At 36.1% G+C, this 23323-nt stretch overlaps 1 pseudogene; it reads left to right on the top strand.

The window, feature by feature from the left end:
- Positions 13493–23323, top strand: part of LOC109225971 — a 10940-nt pseudogene continuing 1109 nt past the window's right edge.

Below are 23323 nucleotides of genomic sequence, written 5' to 3'. Positions count from 1 at the left end.
TCCAAATTGTTTGATTTAGCTCCACATCATCTTCTTAACTTAGAATCATATCCTGCAAGGCATAAAACACGTAATAAGTGCAAATCACTATTATTTAAGCTCAATCACAAGTAAAGTACAGTAATCAGAGTGCAAAATATGATTAAAATACGAGTTTTTAGCCCACCATTAATGAGCAAGTATGGGTGGTCTAGTTCATGAATGGTAAAAATGTCAAGACAAAGATCTATAAAATGAGTTTGACTGGAACTGCATACTATGTCTGTTAATAAAGGAACCGACAAATATTTCAGGATAGAAGGAGAGAAGATGCTACTCTAGGAGACAGATTGTTAAGACGTACATGTTCAAGGTGTAGGCAGTAGAAGAATAGCAGGCCAATCAAGAAGAATGAATTACTATCCTTAGTTTTTGCTAGCTATGAATGTAGTAGGTATGACTGTTATAGATTTTTGAAGTTTTGTAGTAGGATAGATTGTACAGTGGCACATTCGTGCTAACTTGGGGGTTTTTTAGAACTGGTTGTAAATACTGATATGTATGGGAGCGGGTGGTTGAGGCGAGGGTGAGGGGGATGACGTCCATATCCGTGAACCAGTTCGGTTTTATGCCGGGCCGCTCCACTACAGAAGCTATCCACCTTGTCAGGAGATTGGTGGAACAATTCAGGGATAAGAAGAAGGACCTGCACATGGTATTTATTGACTTGGAGAAGGCTTATGACAAGGTTCCAACGGAGGTGCTATGGAGGTGTCTGGAGGCGAAGAGCGTGCCGGAAGCCTACATCAGAGCGATCAAGGACATGTACGATGGAGCGAAGTCTAGGGTTAGGACGGTGGGTGGCGACTCAGACCACTTCCCAGTGGTTATGGGGCTTCATCAAGGATCCGCGCTTAGCCCTTTCTTATTTGCCTTGGTAATGGATGCACTGACACGCCATATCCAAGGGGATGTGCCTTGGTGTATGCTATTTGCTGATGACATAGTCCTGATAGACGAGATGAGGGTCGGTGTTAACGAGAGGTTGGAGGTCTGGAGACAGACTCTCGAGTCTAAGGGTTTCAAACTAAGCAGGTCTAAGACAGAATACCTGGAGTGCAAGTTTAGCGCCGAGTCGAGCGAAGTAGGCAGGGACGTGAAGCTTGGAGCTCAGGTCATCCTCAAGAGGGACAGTTTCAAATATCTTGGGTCGGTGATCCAGGGGGGCGGAGAGATCGACGAGGATGTCACTCACCGTATAGGGGCGGGGTGGACGAAATGGAGGCTTGCATCAGGAGTCTTGTGTGACAAGAAAGTGCCACCGAAACTCAAGGGGAAGTTTTATAGAGCTGTGATTAGACCTGCCATGTTGTATGGGACGGAGTGCTGGCCGGTTAGGAACTCTCACGTCCAGAGAGTGAAGGTTGCGGAGATGAGGATGCTCAGGTGGATGTGCGGGCACACCAGGTTAGATAAGATTAAGAATGAAGTTATTCGGGAGAAGGTGGGGGTGGCCCCAGTGGATGAGAAGATGCGGGAAGCGAGGGTCAGTTGGTTCGGGCATGTGCGGAGGAGAAGCCCTGATGCCCCAGTGAGGAGTTGTGAGCGACTGGCGGTGGTTGGCACGAGGCGAGGCAGAGGGAGGCCTAAGAAGTATTGGGGAGAGGTGATTAAGCAGGACTTGGCAAAATTGCGGATTTCCGAGGACATGGCCCTTGATAGGAAAGTCTGGAGGTCTAGTATTAGGGTTGTAGGATAGAGCTTCTGGAACTTCCGTACTTTATTCCCGGGGCTAGGTGGTGTTTGGTAGGGCCCTCCGTAGATGTCTTGCGTATTGTATCTTGCCCCCTTATGGTAGTTACTGGTAGATATTATTGCATGCCTTGTAATTTATGGTTTTATGTTTAGCTAACTATTTATGCGATTTCTGCTGGAGTCACTAATATTTTTTTTTCCTCCTCCTTTTCTTCTCTTTCTCCTGAGCCGAGGGTCGATTGGAAACAGCCTCTCTGCCCTTTAGGGTAGGGGTAAGGCCTATGTACGTATTACCCTCCCCAGACCCCACTTTGTAGGACTATACTCGGTAGTTGTTGTTGTTGTTGTTGTTGTAAATACTGATATGTAAAATCTCTAATTACCAAAATAACAATAATAACGGAAAAGGTTCGAATATGTCCGTGAACTATGTAAAATAGAACAAATATGCCCGTCGTTAATATTTTGGCCCAATATGCCCAAACCGTCCAATAGTTGTGCAAATTTGCCCTTTTTTAACAGAAACAGTATTTTTTCTTTTCTTTTTTTAACTAATTAAAATTAAAATATTTTTTTCCCAGTTTTTAGAAAAATATCGATTTAAAAAAACTGAAAAATAATTTCTAAAACAATTGTTTTTGTAAAAACAAAAATAAAATCTAAAAAGTAATTTTCAAAAGCAATTTTTTCGTAAAAACTGAAAAAAATAAATATTTTCTTTTTATCAGTTTTTAGTTTTAAAAAAATTCAGTTTTTTCCAGTTTTTACCGCTTTAGAAAATTGATTTTCAGTTTTTTCTCTAGATTTTACAAAAATCATTGTTTTAGAAAATAATTTTTCAGTTTTTTAAAGTAATTTTTTTTCGTGTTTTCAGTTTTTACAAAAATATTGCTTTAGAAAATTGTTTTTTAGATTTTATTTCTGTTTTTACAAAAACATTGTTTTAGAAAATAATTTTTCAATTTTTTTAAAGCAATCTTTTTTCGTTTATTCAATTTTTAGTAAAAATAAATTCAGTTTTTTTTCCAGTTTTTACAAAAATATTACTTTAGAAAATTGCTTTTTAGATTTTATTTATGTTTTTACAAAAATATTGTTTTAGAAAATATTTTTCAGTTCTTTTGTAAAAATTGGAAAAAAAATATTTCCATTTTTTTTTCTTCAGTTTTTAGTAAAAAAAAAAAATTAGAAAAATTTCTTTAGAAAAAAAATATTTTGATTTTAATTAATTAAAAAAGAAAAGAAAAAAATATTGTTTCCGTTAAAAAAAGGGCAAATTTGCACAACTATTGGACAGTTTGGGCATATTTGGGCCCAACTATTAATAACGGGCATATTTATCCTATTTCACATAGTTCACGGGCATATTTGGACCTTTTCCGTAATAATAATAAATCGTCTCTATAAAAGTCTAAGATGATATTTTGTTCCTCACTCAAAGTACCTACCATTTTTTCCAACTTTCGAATCAATACTTGTAATAAAGCTACATGCTTTAATTTTAGTAACCTGATGGCTAATCTTGTTAAATACATATTGTATGGGTCAAAATTAGATTAGATAAATTTGGCACGCGGAAACATAAGGTCGGGGTCGGACAGGCCGAGGTTGGACATTCATGAAATAACTAGTTTGCTTTGGAATACTCAAAAGAAATATTCTACCAAATACTCCCTCTAAATTGTACCTTTTTTTAAGATTTTCTATGGATACCCCCTTATAAATAGGAGGGGAGGACTTCCCAAAAAAGAGGGGCTCTCTCTGTCTCTCACTCTCCCTCTTTCTAGAAAATATGTAAACACACATCTCCAAAGAAATAAGAGGATCTGTGATCCCATACCTTCATCAGATCCAAAAAAGAGTAATAAGGTTCTTGTATTTGTCTATCATTCATCTTTATTAAATGAAAGAAGATCTGTCTCACTGAAGATCGGATGAATCTTTTCCTTTATTCATATTTTTGTTACTTAATGCATCTTTCATTATGCTATTAAATCTGGTCATAATCGCCGTCAACATTTATATTCGACTATGTTTTTTAATTCGTATTATTCATCTCGGATTTAAAGTTAATTATCCTTAACTAGGATTTACCCTTTCATCTTTGATTGATTTGTTCAAAAAGGTTTTAATATCTTTTGAGTCAAACAATTTGACGCTGTCTGTGGGGATTTTCTAATTAAAATTTTAGTTTCCTCTAGATCTGGAATCCAATTCCAGTTCCACGTTCTGTTCATGGTAGATATTTTCCAGTACAGCTGTCTACCATAACATGGAAAGACGAAATAACTTTCTTAAACTCTCTTTCACTTCTGCAACCTCAAAATTTTAATATACTATCTGTCACACCTCCTTTTTCCGCTACCGCACCCTGCGAAGGGATGTGGTAAAGGGAGTTTTTCCAATTAAAGGACAATCGAAACAGGATTCGTTTTATTAAAGAAATGGAGTCGCCACTTGAGAGATTTATGGTATCCCAAGTCACCGGTTTGAATCCCGAATCGAGGAAAAAGTTGACTCCGTATTACAGTCTACGAACCAGAAATCCAGATAAGGAATTCTGTTAAACCGGGAGAAGGTGTTAGGCATTCCCGAGTTCCGTGGTTCTAGCACGGTCGCTCAACTGTCATATTTGGCTTATTTATCTGATTTTATAACATGTTCTAGCCTATGTGCCTTTTATTAGTAACCCGCTTTTATTTTTATTTTTATAAGAATTGCAACGTCGTGAAAAGGCGTCTCGAACCAGTCGCACCAGTGCACCCGTGGTTGTCAACACATTTCGACTCAGTTGAGATTTGGATTTGGGTCACATAAATGTGCACCCATAGTTAAGAAGGTAAAATTATTTAAAGTGCGTGCCTAAAGAGACTAACGCGTTATTATCTTTGGGGAAGGCCGTGAAATTAGCTAAACGGCCTATCCCGAAGTCTAGATACTTTATCACAATATTTATTGAGGGCCCCGCAATTTATTTATTTTTTGTTTAGCGAGGCTCATCTCATTTATTATTTAAAGGTCAACCCTAAAGCAAGCTATGATTTTCTATTTTTTGTTTGTCTCTAATAATAAAGGAAAACAGTCCTAATTAATTTGTTACTGGATTAAAGCAAACCTCAACCCTTATATCTACACCAATAACTGACCAACTATAAACCTCAGCCCAGGCCCAAACGTACAAAGACATCTGGGCTGCTCGCTATGGGCTGCTCGTTAGAGGGACTGCAGCCTGCACCTCTTGAAAGGGCTGTTAAGCCCAAGTCGTTAGACCCAACAAAGTCTCAATTCACTTAGAACAAATACCCACTGAAATTGTTTCAAATTATTTTACTCAAGGGGATAATGAATACTTTGGTTCTATTTTTCATGCTCAAGCCTGTACATCTAAACGTATTGTAGCATTATTCAAAATACATTAATCAAACTAAAACATTTACTACCAAACTCTAATACTTATTCGAGAAGCCTACTTCAAGTTCATATAACAATTAGATTCAGTGCAACTATTCAAGTGAAGTTGTTTAAGCTACGAGTTGACACAGAAGATTATATCAAAGTCACAACTAGCTTATATTATGACATTAATTCAGTTACTCTCATATTAAATTACCTACAGCAAATCTAAATAACTCATATAGTCCAGTACATCCAGATCTAATTACAGAGTTTTAGAGTTTGGAATAGACATTTTAACTAACATTCAAAGCCAACTGAAATCAACCTACACTACACAGTTGTGATGAACAGTCTTATATACATCTCGTTATGACAATCAACTACAATGAATGCATTGAATCAATTGAAAACTTCAACAAAAGTGTGCTTTCACTTTATTCATTTTTCAACTGGATATTTACATACATCGAGTTTCAGGACATGTACCTGGTATGTAGAACAGAAAACTGGGGTAAGCAATCAGCAACAGCAAACAGAAAAATACAGCAGCAGAAAGCCCAACACAGTAGCTTCAACACCTCAATCCAAAAATCCCAGCAACACGGAGAAAACCAGTAAAAATGGAGAAGAAAAATAGTCCGGAAATCTCTCTTTGTTTTCTCTTTCTAGCTTTGAACTCTCTCTGAAATGAATTCTGCCCCTGTATATCCAGTGTATATTGAGTGTATACCGCTCTCTCCGCCCCCTTCTTTTTCTTCTCCTCTATTTTTTTCCTCCTCCTTTGAACCCCAAATTATCCCTTCTATTTATAGCAAAAAATTTCGAAAATTTCAGATTTCCTTTTTATTTTTTTATTATTTTTTTAATTTTTTAATTAAAAGAAATCCCACTTATTTTTTTGCTTTTTCTTTTTTTATAAAATAAATCCCCACCTTTCTTTGCTTTTATTTTATAAATTACAACTTTAATTACTTTTATTTTTTTAATTTTCCACTTTCTTTTATTTTTTTAAAAGAAAAGGCCACTTTCTTTTACTTTTCTTTTAAAAATTCAACTTTCTTTTACTTTTGATTTTTTTAATTTTCAGCCACTTTTAACTTTTATTTTTTTAATTCCAACTTTCTTTCCTTTTTCAATTATTTAAAACCAACCGAAATAAAAAAAATTTAATATTTTCGGATTTTTTTTAAAAAAAAATTAATTTTAAATAATAATAATAATAATATTGATAGTAATAATTGACCTTTTAAAATTTATATTTTTATCTTATATATATAAAAAAAAATGAAACAAAAGCTAAAATACATAGAGTAAAAAATCTAAATACGGTCAAAAATTAGGTGTTCACACTATCCGTATAAGAGAATATTCGTACAACTTATGTGTTCTTTAAATGCCAAATCAAAGGCGTTTCTTATCATTGGATAAATTTGATTATATATTTCAACTTTAGAAAACAGATAAGTGACTTCAAGGACTTATGAGTTCAATTGTCTTAAATGAAAAGAGCTTGGACATAGAAGTTAAAAACGTCCAAGTTACAAAGATGGAAGGGCTGCAATTGCACAAAACAAACTCAAGAAAATGACAGCCCATAGAACGTCGAAGTGAAAAAAGAGGGCAGATGGAGCAATCTTAACTTTATGTTTGAAATATCATATCTTTCTGCACTGGGCCCTTTTAAGTAACTCCAGTTAACTGATAAGAATATTACAGCCTCCCAAAAATACGAGACAATAGCGTGGATCTAAGGCGCACAAAAGAGATATGGTCATCTGGTGCCCTCTTCTTCCTCAACTGTTCCTCTATCAGATCATATGCTATCTGTACAACAAAAAAAAACTTTACTAAAGCGGACAGCCACGCCAAAATTGGTAGCGGCTACTGAAAGCATAACCGGAGAAGGGAATATGGTCACTCCTCTCCACTTGTCGACCGATCAAATCGAGGTAACAAACGCTTTTATTTTGTTTGAACTGACTATTTCTCTAAGTGGAATAGAAGCAGGAGCAATCACCCAGGAAATACATCATATTCTCCAATGCAAGCAAAGTAGGACTCCCCCAAGAAATACATCATATTCTCCAAATGCAAGCAAAATTAAGCAAATTGGGACTCCCCCAGGAAATACGTCATATTCTCCAATGCAAGCAAAATTAAGCAAATTGGGACTCCCCCAGGGAACTCCTACGGCCAAGAGCCATCGCTAACAAAGAGGGGGTCGACCCTTACGGCCAAGGGCCGTTGCCAAAAAAGAGGAGGTCGACCTTACGGCCACGGGCCGTCGCTAAAAAAGAGGAGGTCGACCTTACGGCCAAGGGCCATCGCCAAAAAAGAAGAGGTTGACCCTTACGGCCAAGGGACGTCCCCAAAAAAGAGGGGGTCGACCCTTACGGCCAAGGGCTGTCGCCAAAAAAGAGGAGGTCGACCTTACCGCAAAGGGCCATCGCGAAAGAAAAAGAGAGGGTCGACCCTTACGGCCAAGGGCCGTCGCCAAAAAAGAGGAGGTCGACCCCACGACCAAGAGCCATTGCCAAAAAGAGGAGGTCGACCTTGTTCGAATCACGACGGGTTAACATTTCGACAAGCTCGAAATAACACCCCTACGGCCAAGGGTCATCGCCAAAAAGAAGAATTCGGCCTCGTCCGAATCAACATTCGGCCTCGTCCGAATCAACCTTTGACCTCGACCGAATCAATCTTCGACCTTGCCCGTATTCACATTCGGCCTACTCGCCCATCCAGATCCGAGGACGCGAATGACCTCCTCCGATGCAGCCATCCCGGCCTCGACGGCCTTCCCCAACTCTACCATCTTCTCAATCGACTCATCACTCGAGTCATTGGCCCCGATCGAACTTTGCTAAAGTTCAGCCGGCGGGGATACCACTTTAACCTAAAGATCGACACCCTCAGCCGCAATCCACACTAGTCGACCTCCCCATCTGAATTTCTCGAACTACGATTGATAAAGTCCGCTCACCGAGCTCGACCACGAGACGACCTCAGTAAGCGGAAGGACTAACTGTATGGGTCAAAATTAGATCAGATAAATTTGGCACGCGAAAACATAAGGCTGGGGTCGGACAGACCAAGGTCGGACAGTTATGAAACAACTAGTTTGCTTTGGAATACTCAAAAGGAATATTCTACCGAATATTCCCTCTAAATTGTACTTTTTTTAAAAGATTTTTTATGGATACCCCCCCTTATAAATAGGAGGGGAGGACTTCCCAAAAAAGGGGGGCTCTCTCTCTCCCTCTCCCTCTTTCTAGAAAATATGTAAACACACCTCTCCAAATAAATGAGAGGATCTGTGATCTCATACCTTCATCAGATCCAAAAAAGGGTCATAAGGTTCTTGTATTTGTCTATCATTCATCTTTATTAAATGAAAGAAGATCCGTCTCACTGAAGATCGGGTGAATCTTTTCCTTTATTCATATTTTTGTTACTTAATGCATCGTTCTTTATGCTATTAAATCTGGTCATAATCGCCGTCAACATTTATATTCGGCTATGTTTTTTAATTCGTATTATTCATCTCGGATCTAGAGTTAATTATCCTTAACTAGAATTTAACCTTTCATCTTTGATTGATTTGTTCAAAAAGGTTTTAATATCTTTTGAGTCAAACACATATTACATTGAATTTAAAGTGAATTTTTAGATGAGAAGGTGAATATTAAATTTAAATAATGAGTTTAAATGATGTATACATTAGTGTATAAATTTTGTACACCTTTAAATTAAGTTGATCTTTAACTCTTTATGAAAAGTGGATTATGATAACTTAAAGATACTTTTCTGCGGAAGGCATGAAGCTCACCAAGCCCGTAACTCAATTATACTGATTAAACTATACAATAATCTAAAATTATTTTATCCTATAAATGTTTTATATATAATACTAATCTTAGGGTACGCGCTTTACGCGTGTACCTATATTAATGAATACATAAATTTTAAAAATTACATACATGTTATTAAATAATTTGTTTGAGTTATAAAATATAATTCAAGTTTTTTTTAATAATAAATATTGTTCCCATTTAGTTAGCATAACAAATGAATGAATTTTATTTAGATGCCTTATTGTTCTTTGTTAGGACTTATGTCCAAACATATGAAAATTGTTGATATTTACAATTCTTTAAAGATTTATCAAATAACACAAATTAAAAATTAAATCTCTTGGTCTCTTAAAACTTTGCGAATGAAAAAAGTTGGCATTATACCTCTTAAGAATTTGATAGTGACAATGTAAAGTTTAAAGAATGAGTAATATTGAACTAATATTTTACAAGAAAAAAACTTATTATAAAAATTATAGCAAGACGTTTTCATTTGTTAGACTGAATGCAAGAAAGAAACAAATGATAACTCATTTATAATCTAGTTGCCTTCTACAATTTTACCTTATTGCATAAAATTTATTTTTTCACCGATCTGATTCTTTATCTTTTACTATAATTAATTTTGCTATATTTTATGATTTCATTCACTGTTGATATTCTTCTTACAATAATAAAATTTATGTACTTTAAGTGTTTTGTCAATTTAACAAAAAAAAATTCTTATATGATAAATTTGTAAAATAATTGAATTGGATTCGTTTACTAATTAATTAATTCAACGACTTAATTATTTGTTCTTAACATTAAAAGAAATAACTTAATTTTTTTTAATTCAAATTTTGAATATTTGCTCATTCTAATCTTTAAATATTTGAGAATAGTTTATAACTATTCCAATAAGAATTCGGTTTACAAATAGTAAGAAAAAACATATGTTTTGAATTTTTATGTTTTCAGAATTCGTTGCGTGCTTGACTCCTACATAATTTTGGTAACTCGCGTTTTGCATATTAAAGAATCTTATTGGAATAGTTCAATACAACTCTAATATTAATGAGCTTTACATAAAGAATTCAGTATTGCCAATGTTACCCTATATTGATGAGAATTATTTTTTTAAAATATATAAATAACATTCACAACATGAGTTTAGTCACAAAAATAATATTAAGTAAAAGTTTGAGTTCTTGAAAATGATGAATATTGATCGTGAAATTGACACACATATAAAGAATTTTATTCATTTATTCATGACCTTTTCTAATAATATTTATTTAAGTAACAAATTAAGTTAACGTGTACAAAAGAATTTATTAGTAATTTGAAATTAGAATATCTTATGAATATTGCTTTTGTCTTAATAACCATGTATATTATGATTCGTTATGTAGTAATCAATAAAAATGGACAATTATGTTAATAATTTTATCATAATATTATAATTGATTTCAAAATTTTTATTATTACAAAAAATAATTAAATGCCAATGTTAACCTATTTGAAATTTATTTTTAAGGGTAAAAAGGTTTATTAATATTTCGCAATGAGCTTTGTGCTTTTATAATATTTGATATATATATTTTTATTGATTAAAAAACTATAACAACATGTATTTTGCTCGCAAGAAAAAAAAAATATTGCACTCTCTCTATTAAAATGAACTTGAAAATAGCTTTCCATTTTTTTTTAGAAATGCTCTTAGATCTTTAAAAGTTATGTATTCTTGCTAAAACTGAAAAATTGAATATATAGAATTTGAATATACATCAATTTCAAAAATTTAAAGTTTTTATTTTATACACGAATATAACTTTTAGTAAGTATACTTACATATTGAGATTAGGTGCACACACAACGCATATAATGTGAATTTTACCAAATAATAAAGTCTCCTAACCAAAAAAAATTATGTGTGTGATTTAAGGCAAAAAAATTTAACCAAAAAGATCTCCTAAACCTAAAAGATATTAACAACAAAATAAACGCATTCAATACTCCAACATAGAGGCGAAAATTTAGGCTAGACAGAACTTTTTTAACTACAAAAAAGGTCTCCAAAACCTTAAAGCTATAAACTACTCCAACATACGTAGGGAGTAGAACGAATAGGAAAAGATTTAGGCAAAATTTTATTACCTTTCCTAGACGGTTAATAATAGGAGAATAATTAAATAGCTATTCCTAAATTATAGGAGAATTAATTAAATAATTATTTCTAAATATTGATGAAATGCATAAATTACTATTTTGTCTAATATGAACTCTATATTTTAAAGGGTAAAAAAGGCGAACGACATTTCGCTAAGGGCCTTCGTGCTTTTAATATAGTATAGATTATTTGTATGTCCATTCCTTTGTATACTAGGTCTAGTGAAAGAAATTTTTATCATTAAAGGAAGAAAAAAAAGTCATTTCTAGAGTAACCTGAATCTCGGTAGTAAGAGAATGTCCAACTTCTCACTACAATTCCCACCGGAAATATCAACCTTAATACCACCTAAACAACCCGACATACAACAACACTCACGAAATCCTCTACCCAATGAAACAGTGTCTCCCAATAAAATTGCTTCCTATAAGGAGAAATTAGCACAAGGAGAACTATTCTCTATGGATCACACTTCATATGTTGGGACACATTGTACACCAGTGGACACACAAGTTTATGAGAATGATGAGACCCCATTGGAACCAATATGCAAGAATTTGAGACAAATCACTCTAAGTGAGGAAGACAAACAACGAATGTACAATCCTTGGAGGTACTCGTTAATAATTAAGTTATTGGGCAAAAGACTAATGCATCAATACCTCAAAAGGAAAACACAGATCTTTGGAAAATTGATGAAAATTACCCCCTAATTGACCTAGGGGAAGACTACTATACTGTGAAGCTAATGAAGGAAGAAAGTATGATCAAAATCCTTCATAATGGTCCATGGTTTATAAATGGCCATTTTTTATCAGTCCAAAAATGGATCCCAAATTTTGTGGCAAATAAGGCATCCCAAAGTTGCACAGCAGTTTGGATTAGATTACCCCAGCTTCCTACGGAATTCTATGATGGGATAATTCTCACAAAAATTAGAAATTGCATTGGAAAGCTTCTAAAGGTGGATGCATGTACGTCGGCTACCTTAAGAGGAAGATATGCTAGACTTTGTGTGGAATTGCCTCTAAACCACCCAGTCCAAACCTCCATCCTTATTGGCCAACATACTCAACCTATCCTATATGAAGGTGAGGGCTTCCTATGCAAAAATTGTGGACGGTTGGGGCATGCCACTATTGAATGCCAATACAAAATTGGACCAAACGGACAACATCAAGGCAGGACCAATGAGGAAGAAGAAATCACTGAAAAATTAGACTCAAATGAATGGAAGACAGTGCACTTTCCAAGAAGCGGGAAAGGCAAACAAGCCAATACACAACAAGGGATGACAATCAACCCAAAAGTAACAGGTAGCAATGCATCATTTTTGGCACATAGGCTAGGTAAGTTGCCCAGCTCCCCAGGTATGATTTTCTCAACTATCTCTGCACAAAAACCTTCTACTTCGAAGTCAGGTACTACTAATTCCCATATGGATACTCAATCAGAACTAGGGGAGGAGATTTCCTTAGAATCACCTAAGCAAACCGGAAAACCACACATCACAAGTGTTAGTAGTTTAGGCAAAAAACCACATGAGTCCATGGTTTTGCATAATTCAAAGAAAAATATTATAAACAATGATAATAATTTGCATGGCACTAATGCCACCATCTCAACAAGTGGCCAAAACGTGTCACAACAAAATCCAATCAATAATGATACAAATCTCTTAACCAACAAAATAGACAAAAATTTAACTAACAGACTAATTAACCTATTAAAGGATAATAACATAATTACCTCTACCCCTAGCCAACTTGGCAATACTAACACCCAATCACATAACACACATAATCACCATCTTACTAATGACATGCAATCAACCTACATTAACGACCAATCACCCATGCAACACTTGGAAGATGAAACTTGCCAAATGGACGTGACCATATCCATGCAAGATCTTGCAACAATTGATATAAACTACACGCAAGGCATTCACTCTTCTACCACTCTACATCACATAACTACCAACCCTACTACCCAAATACTCCCTTCCCTATCTATATCATCCCCAAAGTCCAACGATGGCAAGAACTCCACTCACAGTAAGAAGAAGATACCGGCTACTTCAACTCTTCCACCTATCAAGAAATCCCACAATGAACAATCTTCCACCCCTACCAGCCCAAATCCAACCTCAACCAATAATCTATGCCCAACCTCCAAGCCCTCCCAACCATGTACCCCAATCTTGGGTGGAACTAGGGCTCCAGGGGCAAGCCATCTCCTTCAACATGGAGATCAACTGCCAAGACTCCATACTCATCATCCAAAACACACATTTCCTAGCACAACTAATTTCGGAGGGAATGACCCTAGTCATGAATAATTATGTCAACCAAATATGGATGAGCAACATTCTCCAACCCCTTGCCCCATCAATGAACCAACATCTAGTACAAACCATGCAAGAGATGTGGCACATTCCACACAATGCCAACCAACAACTCCCACAAAATCCCCCGATCAACCTACCATTCTTTGCCCCGGAGGATCTAATGATGTTGAACCCCATTTTCACACCATGGACACTACAACAACACATGCAAGACCAGCCACTAGGTCCACAACCACAGCCAATGAAGGTGAACCCTCCGGTGCCAAACATGCAAGGTCAACAGGAAGCTCAGGAGGAAGAAGAGGAGGAGGAAGACGACCTAGAAATACTATTGGAGCCACCAGTGGCTTTTTCAAACCCAAACGAGGTAAAAATACTAATCTTCAAGGAAAGGCTAGACAGGAAGTGTATCTTCAGATGCCCAACGACACTCTACAAGTGCTCCTTGGACATCCGTCCTCCCACGATCCCACAGTAGGCAAGAATGTGGTAATCCTAGTCCCTTCCTTGAGGAGGAATCCAAACAACAACCCCACTATGAGTCCAATGATACAGCCTAGTCATATAATCATTTGGAATGTTAGAGGTGCAAACAATGAAAACTTCACTAGGCATTTTCGTGAAATAATGGACACACATAGACCTAGTCTAGTTGCCTTGCTAGAAACTAAAATGGATAGTCATATTTCCATCTTGGAAGGTTACAACTTTAATGAAATGGTAGAGGTCCCGGCTGAAGGAAATTCTGGAGGAATGGTGCTACTTTGGAACACAGCCATAGTGAATGTGTACAACTTCACAAGAAATGGCCAATCCATCCATGGAATGATAGAGGTAAAACCTAAAAACCTTACATGGCTTTTCTCTACTGTTTATGCTAGTAATAATATTAATAATAGATTGTTATTATGGGAAAATTTTAAATATATTTATGATAAGTACAAGGGACCTTGGTTAGTAACGAGTGATTTTAATGAATTAACAAACTCCACGGATAAATTTGGAGGAAGACCTATTAATCAAAAAAGAGCTAATTCACTATTGAAATGTTTTGAACACTGCCACCTAATGGACCTTGGGTACAAGAGTTGTAAATATACTTGGTCTAATCATCGTAGAAAAAATAGGGGCTTAATTATGGAAAGATTAGATAGGGTTTATGCAAATGACAAATGGTTACACGAGTTTAACAAAGTCACAGTCACCCACCTCCCTAAAGTACACTCTGACCATAACCCCATACTTGTTAATATTAACAATAAGCTAAACAACAATAACCCTAGACCTTTTAGAATGGAAACATTTTGGTGTTCTCATCCTGATTTCCCTAGAATAGTTCTACATAGTTGGGAAAATAAGGATATTTTAGAAGGCACAGTGCAATTCCAAAAAGATGTGTTGGAATGGAAGAAGGAGACGTTTGGGAATATATTTGCAAAAAAAAGAAACCTTTTAAAACGTATTACAGGGATACAAAACTCTCCTAGTTACCAATATAGTCCCTTCCTCAAAAACCTAGAAATTACTCTAATAAATGATTATGAATCTATTCTTAAAATAGAGGAGGACTATTGGAAACTTAGATCTAGGATAAATTGGCTAAATGATGGTGGTGCAAATACTAGATACTTTCATACACAAGCTACAAACCGAAGAAGGAAAAATAATATTATTTTTTTCAAAGATAGTAATGGTAGCTGGATCGAAAATCAAAAGGATATCATGGATTATGTGACAAATTACTTCCAAAACATCTTCACTACTTCTCATGAATTCACTACTTGGAATCAAGTAACTAATACTAGCTCTAATTTTAGCAACTTAGACTTATCCTGTCTTGATAAACCACTTAGGAACTATGAGGTACAAAGGACTATATTTTCCTTTAAACCCACCAAGGCACCTGGACCTGACGGGCTACACTCATTTTTTTTCCAGAAATTCTAGCCTACTTTAGGTCATAAAGTGATCAATTTATGCCAACAAATTTTCAACTCAAGGCAGATTCCCAGTGACCTTAACAAGACTTATGTTTGTTTAATTCCTAAATTCAATAATGCTAATAAACTACAAAACTTTAGACCTATTAGTCTTTGTAATATCCTTTACAAAGTAATCACCAAAATCATCGCTAACAGACTTAAGCCTTTTCTTAGCAAGATGGTTAGTGAACACCAAACTAGCTTTGTAAAACATAGACGACCTAGTGATAATGCCATCATTGTTCAAGAAGTCCTCAAACGTTTTAATAAGAAAACAAAGAAAGGAAATTGGCTCCTAAAGCTGGACCTGAAAAAGGCATTTGACAAATTGGAATGATCGTTTGTTTATCAAGCCCTAAGATTCCATAAATTACCTCCTAATATTTCCACTCTTATCCTGAATTGCATTTCTTCCACATCCATATCAATCCTTGTTAATGGCAATAAGACTAGGTATTTCTGCCCCTCTAGGGGCATTAGGCAAGGGGACCCTATGTCACCCTACATCTTCATTTTATGCATGGACATGCTTTCAAAAAACATAGAGCATCAAGTTGACACTCTACGATGGGATCCCATTCTATTAAATAAACAAAGCCCCCCCTCCCATCCCATTTATTTTTTGCTGATGACCTTACACTAATGAGAAAGACTAATAAGAAGACGATTACTACCATGAAACAAAACATGGATATCTTTTGCCAGTTATCTGGCCTAAACATCAACAAGGAAAAGTCTAAATTACTTCTATCTAGCAATTGCACAAAAGATATGTGCAATTGGATCACCTCCCTGTTAAATATTAAGGTCAGTAAGGATTTTGGTAGCTACCTAGGCTTCCCTATGAGTGGCACTCCTCCTAAGCACAAAGAGTATTTACCTCTAGTAGAGAAAATGAGGGCTAGACTAAACGTTTGGAATGCAAATTGGCTTAATATAGCTGGTAGGTGCACCCTTATTAAATCTACTCTTAACACAATCCCTAATCACCAATGCAATTGTCAATGCTCCCTAGTAGAACACTCCAAGAAATAGACAAAATTCAAAGGGACTTCCTATGGGGTACTACTACTGAAAAAAAGAAGATTCACCTTGTTAGTTGGGATAAGGTTACAATGCCTAAAGAGATGGCAAGTCTAGTGTGGAGGCTCCTTAATAACCACTCTTCTACTTGGGTACGTGTTATAAGTAGCTGTTACAGTGTAACAAAATGTACTAACAATACCTCTCACACCTGGAAAAGCATCTTAAAGGGTTGGAATTTTTGCAAAGAAGGTATTAGATGGCCAATAGTAAATAATCCCAATTTGTCCATTTGGGACACAAACTGGATCCCAAAGTTTGGATCACTAAGGAGGAATGTCATAGGCCCCATCAATAAAAAGGAAAGTGAGCTCACTCTAAGAGACATCAAGAGCCAGATGGAGTGGAATATGTCTCATATTTTATTTAATCTCCCCAAGAATATACTCAATAGCATACACTCTCTAACGACTTCCAAAAGCCAGGGGAACAACATTATCTGGTCAATCAATACTAGTGGTATATTTACAACCTCTTCTTGTTATAAACTTATTGATAACAGAATTTGTGACAACCACAATTACAAGTGATATAAGTTTGATTGGGTATGGAAGTTAGAGTGCCCTAGGAAAATCCAATTTTTTATATGGAAATGTTGTCACTCTAGGCTACCCACTAGAGAATACCTAGGGAAAATAGGAGTTAACATTGACACAAATTGCCCTATTTGTAAAACAAACGAATCCCTTCTTCATATATTCTGGGAATGTAAAATAGCTAAAGGGTTTTGGGCATCTATAGGAGTTCCCTTTATCAACCTTAGACCTCAAGAACATTGGGTAGATTTCCTAAGGGACAAATCCACTCAAGCTCAAAACAACGCTACAAGTTGGCAAAATGTCTTTCCATTTGCCTTATGGTCTATATGGAACACTAGGAATGAAAACAATATCAATAACACTACTAATAAGATAAACACTAGCAAAGTTTTCAAACTAGCACAAGAGTACCAATTATTAGCCACTACAAAACAAAATGCTACCTCCCCTATCAAAGTTAGAGTAAAATGGCATCCTCCTCCTAAAGGATGGTACAAAATTAACTTTGATGGTGCTTTCAATGAAGAAAACATGCAGGGTGGCATTGGTGGAGTAATCCGAAATAACAATGGAGATTGGATACTAGGGTTCAATGCTAATTGTGAAAGTACCTCACCAATACATTCAGAGTTACTAGCCTTTCGGCGGGCTTTACATATAATCATGTAGGGGAATTTCATGCCGTGTGAAATTGAGACAGATGCTACGGAAGTAATTCGTTTTCTTGAAGAAGACTACCCTACTTACAAAAATTTGCTTGATGAATGCAGGTACTTAATGGACAAGCTAATAGAGAGGGGGGAGACCATAATGAAGCATAATTTTCGCGAAGGAAACAAGGTGGCACACATCTTGGCCAAGGAAGCTTTAGCAAAATGCACCTCTAATATAACTAGTTTTATCAAGAAACCTCCTAATTTTGTGGAAAATATGTACCTCAAGGATAAGGAGGGTAGTTGTAATGTTAGGGAAAGTACTTTGTCGTCGTGTAATATTTTGGCATCACTTGGGAACGATAATGCCCTAGATGGCATAAGACAATTATGTAACCATGTTGGCCTTAAGGGACATGTCCCTCAAGGCAATACATGAGCTTAGTACTATTAATATAATATATCCTTTACCTTTAAAAAAAAAAGAAAGAAATTTTTATCAAAAAAAGAAAGAATTTTTTTTGTATGATATCTTGAATTTTTATCCCTAAATTAGCATTATTTTCTTGGGAAACAAGACTTTTACTTCTCGTATAAATAGAACTTCAATTGTGAATACTCGTCTTATATAAATAGGACTCCAATTTGCCGCTCCGCCGGGATCAGCTTCGACGAAGTTGGAAGTATTTCAAGCGAATTTCTCCGCTGAACTCTTCCGTCCTCTTTCTCCGGCGAAATCCATTCATAGCTTGTAAGTTTCATGTTTTAAGAAATTAGGCATAAAACCCTATTTTTTTCATTTATTTTTAATGCAGAATTACGAATTGTATAGTTCTATATAATTTTTACAAGTTAAATAATATGCGTTATTATTTGCATAAAAGATGCATTTGTATTTGCTTCCCTTAATAATACCTTATGAATTTATGAGGTATAATAATCTGCTTCGAGTAATACGCTTCTATCGGAATTTGTTTGATAGTTTTTCTCTATCAATTTGACCAATTTTTGGAGCTAATGTGGATTAGATAAATTAATTTTTATAAACTGAAAAATTAGATATAAACTATACCAAAAATACTACTCCAGTATATATTGTGTTTTCTTTCATGTCAAAATGGCTAATAATGTTACCTCTCTGCTGAGATTTGGACTCTGGTCCACTTCATTAGTCTCTAGCCCCAGGACATACTCTTGGGTGTGAACGATCAATCATGGCTTATATCTTTTCATGGTTTAAGTTTACTTATTTCCATGCATGCTATGAGTTTCTTATGATTAAACGGAATGTATGGACATGCTTGATCCTCATAGTGATAAAGCGAGGAGATAGTTCTTAAATTACTCAAAATTATATGAAATTGATGTATTTAGTGTTAGTTTTAGATTCTACGTCCTACCAACACAGGTACAACATAATTTTGTCTACTAAGGCTTAGGCAGTTGAGTAGAATTTACCTAGTGTGTTTTTGTCTTTGCTGAGATTTGGACCCTAATACGTTTTATTGATCACTAGGTCATACCCTTGGGTGCGAACAATCATGGCGCGTTTCCTTTCTTGGTTTTGAGTTTACTTATTTCCATGCTTGCTATGAGTTATTTATGAATAAATGGAATGGATGGACATGCTTGACCCTCATAGTGATAAAACATGGAGATAGTTCTTAAATGAATCCTAGTTATATTTAATTGATGTACTTAGTGCTAGTTTTAGTTTCTATTCCGGTTTCGATCTAGTTCTTTCCAATGCTAGTGGTAAAATTGTGATACGAATAGCATTTACTGATAAAGTGATCTCTTATATGCAGTGAATACTTGTTGTTTGCACATAATGACCAAAAAGAGAGAAATAGAAGATTGTATTGTGGATAAGGAGGTAGGGGGAAAGAGATTAAAGATTGTGCAGCAGCCTTCTGATTAAGATCATTGCAGAGACGTCAGCCAAGGAAAGAAAAATCTTACAAGTGAAGTAAGAAGGGACTGCCCTTTTCTTGATACAATTAATAGACAGGTAATTTCAGTGCTAATCACTGTTTTAATTCTGCTTGGCTAGGTAGTCAAAATTGAAATTTTGCTCCTTAACATCAATAGATAATGCTAGTAAAAGAAGAATCACTAGTTAGTGATATTTCGATATTTCCTGTATGTTGTTAGCCTGTCCACATAGGCGTATGAATCATACCTTGAGAGCTAAAATTTGGTTTGTGATTGTACATTCTATTTGTCGACAAGGGGGGGAGGGGTTGAAGTTGGTTATCCAGTGGTCACTAGATCACTGATAATTCTGTAAATTTGGGTTGAGCTATTGACATGGTGACTGATATTTTTTATTTGTTTCTTTCTGTTTCATTTGTCATTGCAGGTTTTAGATTTTGACTTTGAGAAATCATGCTCAGTCACTGACAGAAAGTTTAATCTCTATGCATGTTTAATTTGTGGAAAGTACTACCAAGGAAGGGGTCATGAATCCCATGCATATACACACAGTCGCAAAGCAGGGCACCACGTATATATTAACGTGCAGTCAGAGAAAGTTTATTGCCTTCCTGATGGATATGAAGTAAAAGACCCATCACTTGATGACATTTGCCTTCTTCTGAATCCAAGGTTTGATAGTACTACACTACTACTACTTGAAGTGCCGTCATTGCTTCTTCCCCCCCCCCCCCCCACCCCTTTCCAGTACTATCAACTCCATTATCAAAAAAATTTAAGTTTCTAAGAACTTGATCATGTATTCTGAAAATGTGTCTTTTGTCATTTTCTTACAAATAATCCTAAAGATTCTTTTAGATCCCACAATCAGTATTCCGTAGTACTTTTACATTAAATACTACAATTTGCTTTTCACCGAGCTGCCGAGTGGGGTGGGGTTTGATCTTTTGCTGCTCCCATTGACCACAGAGGCATGCAAGTCATGTTCATACTGGCGCATCACTCTATGCCATTGGATGTATATTGGTGCAAGAAGGGCCGCTTGATCACTCCATCTACTTTTAAAGTATACGACTTTTTGCTTGGGAATTATACAACCACCCAACCTTCTTTATCATGATTCGACCCATACCTCAGACCCAAGATCGAGCACCAGGGCCTTACCCAAGTCTAGTTTCGAATCTAGTCTCGGCATCAATCTGCGAAAGCCTTCAAGCTCAATCCCATGTTTTCTTGAAGCTTCTTATTCATATCTCTCATCAAAAGGTGCTATTCGATAATGTCCGCCTAGCAGACTCCCTGCTAACAGCCCTAGCTTCTAGAGTTTGCTGCTTTTCCCAGGCCGTAGAAGGGCTTATACTGCTGCCCTAGCTTCTAGAGTTTGCTGCTTTTCCCGGGCCGTAGAAGGGCTTATACTGCTCGCCTTTGTTTGATATGTTCATTATACCAATACAAACTAAAACTACACCAAAGTCGAAGGGCTAGTATAGAAGCTAGAACGGGATACTTAGCTGAAAGGGTGAACAAGGCCGAGCGCTGCTGACTGTTGAATCTCTTTTTGCCTTGGTGTGGGAGACAACAGAGGGGCAGCTTAGCAAATAGCACCAACCTTGCCTGGTTGATTCATGCCAATATCAATTAACTGCGGTTTTCTTTTTCTCTTGACAAGTATTATCAGCTGACCATGTTTGCTTGATATTATTTCGTAGATTTACGCTGGAGCAAGTTGAACAGCTTGACAAAAAACGGCAATGGTCTAGGGCACTTGATGGGTCTAATTATCTTCCAGGAACGGTTTTCAACTTGTCTATACTCTGTATCTTTATTGTTTTTCTCATGCTTGATGTGTATTTATTATTTCATAAATTGTCTATTTAAGTTGTGATTTTAATCTTTTGGACTGGTTATTTTAGGTTGGGCTTAACATCGTGGACAAGACTGATTTTATTAATGTGACAATTCAGTCTTTGATGAGTGTAACTCCTCTTAGAAACTTCTTTTTAATCCCTGAAAACTATCAGCAGTGCGAATCTCCCCTGGTTCATCAATTTGGAGAGCTCACACGAAAGATTTGGCATGCAGGAAATTTCAAGGGACAGGTTCTATCCCTGCATTATCACACACAAATTTCATCTTCTTTTTCATGGATTCATCGCCTAACGACTCTGTATCTGTAGGTGAACCCACGTGAATTCTTGCAGGCTGTTATGGATTCAAGTGAAAAACGTTTTCGTGTAGATGTGCGGTCTGATCCTGCGGAGTTTATGTTATGGCTTCTTCAAACCTTGTGTGCTGATCTTAGAGGTTCAAAAAAACGGAACAACATAATACGCATTTCAGGTTTTCTTCTTTCTTCTTTAGGCAGTTCCAAATGCTGTTTTCTATTTTATTTTGAGGTTGAAGATTTTCCTTTTTCCCGCTAGGGTGAATTGGAGGTTGTGAAAGAAATGCACAATAGGCCTATTGCTGAGAGGCGAAAAAGTGGTGGGAATTCACAGATTAATGGCAATGGGGAAGATGGTGGGAATGAAGCAGGCAATTTTGTTTCAGAGACCAGCAGAGTGCCTTTCCTAATGCTTGAGCTTGATTTGCCGCCGCCACCTCTTTTTAAGGATTTTATGGAGAAAAACATTATCCCTCAGGTTAGTGTGTCCATATTGGTGAACTTCAATGGCTATTTTCATAAGCCCTTTGCCTCGGGGGTCATTTATCATTTTCTGGAAATCCAACTATTCAACAAAATTCTTTTCTTCTCCTCCTGTGCCCATTCACTTTGATGTAGGCATGTTTATGTATGACTTATTTTATGGTGCTTTTTTGATGATCTTGAAAAAGTTCATGCATTCACTTCTCAACAGACAATAGGTTTTGTGTACTGATTTGTTAATATTGCAAATTTTCTAGGTCCCGCTGTTCAACATACTGAAGAAGATAGATGGTGAGACTGTGACTGAAGTTGTGCACCCTCGTATAGCTAGGATGAGATTTCGCATCAAAAAGCTTCCACGATATCTGATTTTTCACATGCGCCGGTTTACCAAGAACAACTTCTTTTTGGAGAAGAACCCCACCCTTGGTAAGTGCTTGCTGATGTTATCTTAGACTTGGATCTTTTTACTAAGGAAATCGTATGTTGAATTCATTTTGTATACTCATCCTGTTAGTTGATGATTATGGGGTCTGTAGTTAGATGAATGTGCACTTAACAAGAAACCCCATTGAATTGTTTGAAGAAAGAACATTAAGGTGCACACCTAGCCCACACTAGAGGTTGAGAGTGGTAGTAAAACGAAAATACACAGTTCTGGTTATACTGAAAAAAAGGCCTGAATGAAGAGAAGGAACATCCGTTTGAGTGTTCATTCATATAGTTTCTATAGGCAAATCTGAGATTTGATCAAGTTTCAACCAGATATGTGCATATTGTCCAGACAGTAACTCGAGCTTTTCTCTATAATCCTTCGAGTTTTTCTTCTAAAAATCTTTCCTTTTTACAGTTCATTTTGATTGCCAAATAAACGGATGGTGCTAGGCTTAGATTTTGATGTGGACCTATTTTATGTCAGCAAGTTCTTATCATTTTCATTATCCTTTTCTTTTGTATATTCTATTTTTCGGTTTTGTGGTGGTGGTGGTGGTGGTGGT

Source organism: Nicotiana attenuata, chromosome 5, assembly GCF_001879085.1.
Source record: "Nicotiana attenuata strain UT chromosome 5, NIATTr2, whole genome shotgun sequence".
Lineage (NCBI taxonomy): Eukaryota > Viridiplantae > Streptophyta > Magnoliopsida > Solanales > Solanaceae > Nicotiana > Nicotiana attenuata.
The sequence above is the reverse complement of the archived record's forward strand: the minus strand, read 5'-3'. Positions and strand labels throughout refer to the sequence as shown.